Below are 8,676 nucleotides of genomic sequence, written 5' to 3' on the forward strand. Positions count from 1 at the left end.
GTTAATTGTTTAGTTTAGAAATGTTTATAACATTACTGGTATATCTGCTTGCCAGATAAGCAATGAGAGGTAATTGTTTTTGTTTTTTTTTTTTTAATTTTATTTTTACTTTATTTTACTCTACAATACTGTATTGGTTTTGCCATACATTGACATGAATCCACCATGGGTATGTATGAGTTCCCAATCTTGAATCCACTTCCCACCTCCCACCCCATATCATCTCTCTGGATCATCCCCATGCACCGGCCCCAAGCATCCTGTATCCTGTATCGAACATTGACTGGCACTTCATTTCTTACATGATAGTATATATGTTTCAGTGCCATTCTCCCAAATCATCCCACCCTCTCCCTCCCCCTCAGAGTCCAAAAGTCCATTCTAGACATCTGTGTCTCTTTTGCTGTTTCACATACAGGGTCATCATTACCATCTTTCTAAATTCCATATATATGTGTCAGTATACTGTATTGGTGTTTTTCTTTCTGGCTTACTTCACTCTGTATAATAGGCTCCAGTTTCATCCATCTCATTAGAACTGATTCAATTATGATTGTTTAACCTACATACTTTTCTCAAATCTTTGTTGAACTTTTAGTATTAAGTACATGCAGTTTTGTTTTTTTTTTTTTTGTAATTGCTAATGGTTTGGATGCTCAATATATAGTTATGAAACATGCTTCATCTTTTCTAACATGGTTCTTGCCTTGTATTGTGACAGTACATTAACTTTCTCAGTTTTATCATCTTGTGTTGCATGATATAATTTTTCATCTTTTTAAAATTCCTCTTTATTTCTCCATTTAAAAAAGTCTCACTAAGGCAGCAGTTATTAAAATAACTTTTATATATATATAGCTGTATTAAACAAAATGTTTTAAATTATAAACATTTTTAGAATTTAGTTCAGTTCAGTCACTCAATTGTGTCCAACTCTTTGCGACCCCATGAACCACAGCACGCGAGGCCTCCGTGTCCATCACCAACTCCTGGAGTCCACCCAAACCCATGTCCATTGAGTCAGTGATGCCATCCAACAGTCTTATCCTCTGTCGTCCCCGTCTCCTGCTACCCTCAATCTTTCCCAGCATCGGGGTCTTTTCTAATGAGTCAGCTCTTCACATGAGGTGGCCAAAGTACTAGAGTTTCAGCTTCAACACCAGTCTTTCCAAGAACACCCAGGACTGGTCTCCTTTAGGATGGACTGACTGGTTGGATCTCCTTGCAGTCCAAGGGACTCTCAAGAGTCTTCTCCAACACCACAGTTCAAAAGCGTTAATTCTTTGGCACTCAGCTTTCTCAGCTCAGGCTTCCTTTCAGAGGTTAAAGCGTCTGCCTGCAATACGGGAGACCTGGATTCCATCCCTGAGTCGGGAAGATTCCCTGGAGAAGGAAATGGCAACCCACTCCAGTATTCTTGCCTGGAGATTCCCATGGACGGAGGAGCCTGGTGGGCTACATACAGTGCATGGGGTCGCAAAGAGTTGGACATGACTGAGCAACTTCACTTTCTTTCTTTCAGCTTTCTTCACCGTCCAACTCTCACATCCATACATGACCACTGGAAAAACCATAGCCTTGACTAGACAGAACTTTGTTGGCAAAGTAATGCCTCTGCTTTTGAATACGCTGTCTAGGATGGTCGTAACTTTCCTTCCAAGGAGTAAAGTCAGCCACTGTTTCCACTATTTCCCCATCTCTTTGCCATGAAGGGATGGGACCAGATGCCATGATCTTTGTTTTCTGAATGTTGAGCTTTAAGCCAACTTTTTCACTCTCCTTTTCACTTTCATCAAGAGGCTTTTTAGGTCCTCTTCACTTTCTGCCATAAGGATGGCGTCATCTGCATATCTGAGGTTATTGATATAATGGTTATCTGAGTTAAATTCACCCATTCCAGTCCATTTTAGTTCTCTGATTCCTAAATTGTCGACATTCACTCTTGCCATCTCCTGTTTGACCACTTCCAATTTGCCCTGATTCATGGACCTGACATTCCAGGTTCCTATGCAATGTTGCTCTTTATATTTGTATGTAAGCATATATAATTAATTTTAAGTATAGTATATTGTTTCTTTGCATTCTACTTTATCTTTTTCTTATCTTTCACAATAACAGCTGCATAAAATAAAACTTTTAAATTAAAACATTCTTAAAATTTAACTGGCAAGCTATCCCATATATATTCAACATAATTATAAAATTATTGTAAGCTTCATATGTATTATTTGTACGTAATCCTATATAATCAATTTTAAGTATAATATATTGCCTTTTTGCTATCTACATTATCTTTTTCTTATCTTTCACAATAAATATCTTTTACTTTCCTCTAAAAGAATAGGAAAAAGAGTTCATCAAGGCTGTATATTGTCACCCTGCTTATTTAACTTATATGCAGAGTACATCATGAGAAACACTGGACTGGAAGAAACACAAGCTGGAATCAAGATTGCCGGGAGAAATATCAATAACCTCAGATATGCAGATGACACCACCCTTATCAGTGTTAGACTTTATTTTGGGGGCTCCAAAATCACTGCAGATGGTGGCCACAGCCATGAAATTAAAAGACACTTAGTCCTTGGAAGAAAAGTTATGACCAACCTAGATAGCATATTCAAAAGCAGAGACATTACTTTGCCGACTAAGGTCCGTCTGGTCAAGGCTATGGTTTTTCCCGTGGTCATGTATGGATGTGAGAGTTGGACTGTGAAGAAGGCTGAGAGCCAAAGAATTGATGCTTTTGAACTGTGGTGTTGGAGAAGACTCTTTAGAGTCCCTTGGACTGCAAGGAGATCCAACCAGTCCATTCTGAAGGAGATCAGCCCTGAGATTTCTTTAGAAGGAATGATGCTGAAGCTGAAACTCCAGTACTTTGGCCACCTCATGTGAAGAGATGACTATTGGAAAAGACTCTGATACTGGCGGGGGGGGGGGGGTGGGGGCAGGAGGAGAAGGGGACGACAGAGGATGAGATGGCTGGATGGTATCACAGACTCGATGGACGTGAATCTGAGTGTACTCTGGGAGTTGGTGATGGACAAGGAGGCTTAGCGTGCTGTGATTCATGCGGTCGCAAAGAGTCGGACAGGACTGAGTGACTGAACTGAATTGAAAAGAACTTATTTATATAATATGCCTTAGTTTTATTAGTGCCCTACATTTTACAGTTTGTATTCCCTACTCAGTGAAGTCCAAGTTAGTTTTTTCACCCATTCTCAAACAATGAAAATAGATATTTATTCTCTACTTTTATTTACTGCTCATGCTGTATTCACTCCCTTGAATTCTAATACAAATATATTTTTGCAATTTGAAATTTTATCATTAATATTTTACGTCTCAATATCTATTTGGATATAGTCACATAAGTTCTTTTTTTCAAATTTTTTCTTATAAAATTTTACCTAGATTAAGAGTTTCTTCTTTAGATGAATGTAAATATTTCCTTTTTAGAGTCAGTTGGTAATTTCCCTTCATTTAAAAACTTCCTTGAAAATGAATTGATCTTGTCATTATGTTAAAAGGATATTTTCACTTGTTATTGACTTTCAATTTATCTATCTCACTAGATATGGCCGTTAATAGACATTGTCACAAATAGATATATTCATATCATAAAAACTAAATTACTATTAGTAAAACTACTAATCATATTTTGAATAATTTTATCTTTGCTGTATGTTGTCTGAAAATAGATTTTATTAGTTAAGTGCCAGAGAAAGTGAAAATGAAAGTGTAGTCACTCAGTCGTATCTGACTCTTTGCAACCCCATAAATTGTAGCCTTCCAAGCTCCTCTGTCCATGGAATTCTCCAGGCAAGATTACTGGAGTGGGTAGTCATTCCCTTCTCTAGGGGATCTTCCCAACTCAAGGATCAAACCCAGGTCTCCAGCATTTCAGGCAAATTTTTTAGAGTAAACTCATATTTTGACATATAAAAAAGAACCTGACATGTATAACATTATTTAATTGAAAACAGCAAAGTGTATGACAGCAGTAGACATAAGTACTTCAAATTTTTAAAGTCAACATTAGTGCATTTTACATTGATCTCTAATGAATGCTTCAATTGCTATAATTCTAGGATGTGAGTAACAGAGAAAATTACCAATTTAGTATATGAAAATAAAATATGATTGATAGATGCAAACATATAGGTAGCCATTAGTCATTGTTTTAGAAGACAAGTATTAGTCTTCATTACAAGGACATAACTGAGTTTGCATTCCATTTTTCTAGATTTTAGAAAGCTAAAAAATAGTGTTTGCTTGAATTCACTGGTCTAGAAGTTATGCTGAATGGTAGACAAACATTTACCCTTTTCTTGATACAAGTGATAATTGATGAAAAAATGCATTTGAGGAAAATTTGATCATTTATTTAATGTTTTATGTTTTTGGATGTTTATGTGTGTTTTGGGTCAACTTTTTCTGCCTTCCTCATTTTCTTGAGAAGTGAAAATTTTAAAGCTTATTATCCCCCTGACAGAAACTTGGGCTTTTGTTATTTACAACAAATATTCCTGTTAAAAATACAAATAGCAAGTTATTATTTAAGGATCATCAATAAATGATATAGTGAGTATTCAGTATTTCAATCTCTGCCATGGTGATATAGCTTGATATTATTTGATGTTTTACCCTTCCCAAAGACATTTATTTTTATCAGATGAAATCTTAACAACTTATTTAAGAATAATAAAATTAGGTGTAGCTCTTTTAAGAACTAGGGTGAAATTGAAAAGTAAGTTTAGGCATTCATCTCTTTGTAACAGTTATTTTAATGTAGACAAGGTAATAAGTCTCCTGAATTAGTGACAAATGGTATGGAGTAGCCCTCATAGTCAGCAAAAGAGTCCAAAATGTAGTACTAGGGTGCAGTCTCAGAACAGATAGAATGATCTCTGTTCGTTTCCAAGGCAAACCACTGAATATCACTGTAACTCAAGTGTATATCCCAACCCATAATGCTGCAGAAGCTGCAGTTGAATGGTTCTATGAGGACCTTCTATAACTAACACCCAAAAATGATGCTTTTTTCATCATAAGGAACTGGATGCCAAAGTAGGAAGTCAAGAAATACCTGGAGTAACAGGCAAAATTTGACATTAGAGTACAAAATGAAGCAGGATAAACGCTAACAGAGTTTTGCCAAGAGAATGTATTGGTCTTACTAAGCACTTTCTTCCAGAAACACAAGAGATGAGTCTAAACATGGACATCAGATGGTCAATACAGAAATGAGAATGATTATATTCTTTGTAGCCAAAGATGGAGAAGCTATATACAGTCATCAAAACAAGATGGGAAGCTGAATGTGGCTCAGATCATGAACTCCTTATTGCAAAATTCAGACTTAAATTGAAGAAAGTAGGGAAAACCACTAGACCATTTTGGTAAGACCTAAATCAAATCCCTTACAGTTATACAGTGGAAGTGACAAATAGATTCAAGGGATTAATCTGATAGACTGAGTGCCTGAAGAACTATGGATGGAGATTCATGACATTGTACAGAAGGCAGTGATCACGACCATCTCCAAGAAAAAGAAATACAAAAAAGGCAAAATGGTTCTCTGAGGAGGTTTTAGAAAAGTAGAGAAGAAAAGGCAAAGGAGAAATAGAAAGAAATACCCATTTGAAAGCAGAGTTCCAAAGAATATCAAGCAGAGATAAGAAAGCCTTCTTTAGTGATCCATGAAAAGAAATAGAAGAAACCAATGGGAAAGACTAGAGATCTCTTCAAGAGAACTAGAGATACCAAGGGAATACTTCATGCAAAGATGGGCACAATAAAGGACAGAAATGGTATGGACCTAACAAAAGCAGAAGATTAAGAAAAGGTGGCAAGAATACACAGAAGAACTATATAAAAAAGATCTTCATGCCCCAGATAATCATGGTGGTTGATCACTCACTTATCCAGGAATGAGAAGTCAGGATGGGGCCTTAGGTAGCATGACTATTAACAAAGCTAGTGGAGGTGATGGAATTCCAGTTGAGTTCTTTCAAATCCTAAAAGATGATGCTGTGAAAGTGCTGCACTCAAAATGCCAGCAAATTTGGAAACTCAGCAGTAGTCACAGGATTGGGAAAGGTTAGTTTTCATTCCAATCCCAAAGAGAGGTAATGCCAGAGTATGCTCAAACTACTGCACAATTCCACTCATCTCACATGCTAACAAACTAATGCTCAAAACTCTCCAAGCCAGGCTTCAATAGTACGTGAACCATGAACTTCCAGATGTTCAAGATAGATTTAGAACAGGCAGAAGAACCAGAGATAAAATTGCCAATGTCCACTAGATCATTGAAAAAGCAAAAGAGTTCCAGATAAACATCTATTTCTGCTCCATTGACTATGCCAAAGCCATTGACTGTGTGGATCACAACAAACTTTGGAAAATTCTTCAACTAATTGGAATACTAGACCACTGCCTCCTGAGTAATGTGTATGCAGATCAAGAAGCCACAGTTAGAATCAGATATGGAACAAGAGACTCCTTCCAAATCGGGAAAGGAGTATGTCAAGGCTCTATATTGTCACTCTGCTTATTTAACTTGTGTGCAGATTACATCATGTGAAATGCTGGGCTGGATGAAACACAACCTGAAGTCCAGATTGCTGGGAGAACTATCAATAACCTCAATTATGCAGATGACAACACCCTTTGGCAGAAAGCAAAGAATAACTAAAAAGCCTCTCAATGAAAGTGAAAGAGGAGAGTGAAAACATTGGCTTAAAACTCTATATTCAGAAAACTAAGATCATGGCAGCTAGTCCCATCACTTCATAGCAAACAGATGAGGAAACAATGAAAACTGTGAGAGACTCTATTTTGGGGGGCTCCAAAATCACTGCAGATGGTGACTGCAGCCATGAAACGACCCAGAGGGATGGTACAGGGAGGGGGGAGGGAAGGGGGTTCAGGATGGGGAACATGTATATACCTGTGGCGGCTTCATGTTGATGTATGGCAAAACCAATACAACATTATAAAGTAATTAACCTCCAATTAAAAGAAATAAATTTATATTTTTTAAAAAAGATGCTTGCTCATTGGAAGAAAAGTTATGACCAACCTAGACAGCATATTAAAAAGCAGAGATATTACCTGCAAAAGTCCATCTAGTCAAGGCTATGGTTTTCCTAGTAGTCATGTATGGATGTGAGAGTTGGACTATAGGAAAGCTGAGCACTGAAGAATTGATGCATTTGAACTGTGGTGTTGGAGAAGACACTTGAGAGTCCTTGGACTGCCAGGAGATCAGATCAGTCAATCCTAAAGGAAATCAGTCCTGAATATTCATTAGAATGACTGATGCTGAACCTGAAACTCTTATACTTTGGCCACCTGATGAGAACTGACTCTTTGGAAAAGACCCTAATGCTGGGAAAGATTGAAGCCAGAAGGAGAAGGGGATGACAGAGGATGAGACGGTTGGTTGGATGTGAGTTTGAGTAAGCTCCAGAAGTTGGTGATGGACAGGGAAGCCTGGTGTGCTACAGTCCATGGGGTCACAAAGAGTGGGCATGACTGAGGGACTGAACAGAACTGAACTGGTGTGGTCACTCAGCAAAATCCTGACATCCTGGAGTGTAAAGTCAAGTGGGCCTTAGGAAGCATCACTGTGAGCAAGGCTAGTGGAGGTGATGGAATTCCAGTTGCGATCTTTCAAATCCTAAAAGATGATGGTGTGGAATTGCAGCACTCAATATGCCAGCAAAATGGAAAACTCAGCAGTGGCCATAGGACTGAGAAAGGTCAGTTTTCATTCCAATCTCAAATAAAGGCATGCCAAAGAGTTTTCAAACTACTGCACAATTGCACTCATCTCACATGCTAGTAAAGTAATGCTCAAAATTCTCCAAGCCAGGCTTCAACAGTACATGAACCATGAACTTCCATATGTTCAAGCTGGATTTAGAAACGGCAGATAAACCAAAGATCAACATCCGCAGGATCATTGAAAAGCAAGAGAGTTCCGTAAAACATCTACTTCTGCTTTATTGACTATGCCAAAGCATCTGACTCTGTGGATCACAACAAACTGTGGCAACAAACAGAGCATGAGATGCTTGGATGGCATCACTGATTCAATGGGCATGAGTGTTGAATTATTGAACACAACTTGGCTACTGAAAAACTACAATCCTTAAATAATTATTGTTAATGGATTATGATTTTTTCATTATAGCATAAAAGACATAATATAAGGAAAAGAAATATGTAATGCCAAGTAGTAAATCTTCTGAATTAGTGACTTGTATGTACTATGTCGCTTCAATCATGTTTAACTCTTTGCAACACCATGGACTGTAGCCTACCAGGTTCCTCTCTCCATAGGGATTCTAGTGGAGTGAATTGCCATGCTCTCCTCCAGGGGATCTTCTCAACCCAGGGACTGAATCCACATCTTTTGTCTCCTGCCTTGACAGGAGGTTTCTTTACCACTAGCTTCACCTGGGAAGCCCTAGTGACAAACATTGCTAACAGAATTATGATTTTTTTCCACAACAGGAATGAAATCATGAGTATAAGGAAATGAAAAGTGTAATGTCAAGATTTTGCAACTTTATGTAAAAGTAAAACTTAAACATTGAAGGTACCCTTAACTAGGCCTTAGTTTGTAGTCTGTGTGATTGAGACAAAAGCAAGTTAACAGTATTG

The sequence above is a fragment of the Ovis aries genome, chromosome 3 (assembly GCF_016772045.2).
Source record: "Ovis aries strain OAR_USU_Benz2616 breed Rambouillet chromosome 3, ARS-UI_Ramb_v3.0, whole genome shotgun sequence".
NCBI lineage: Eukaryota > Metazoa > Chordata > Mammalia > Artiodactyla > Bovidae > Ovis > Ovis aries.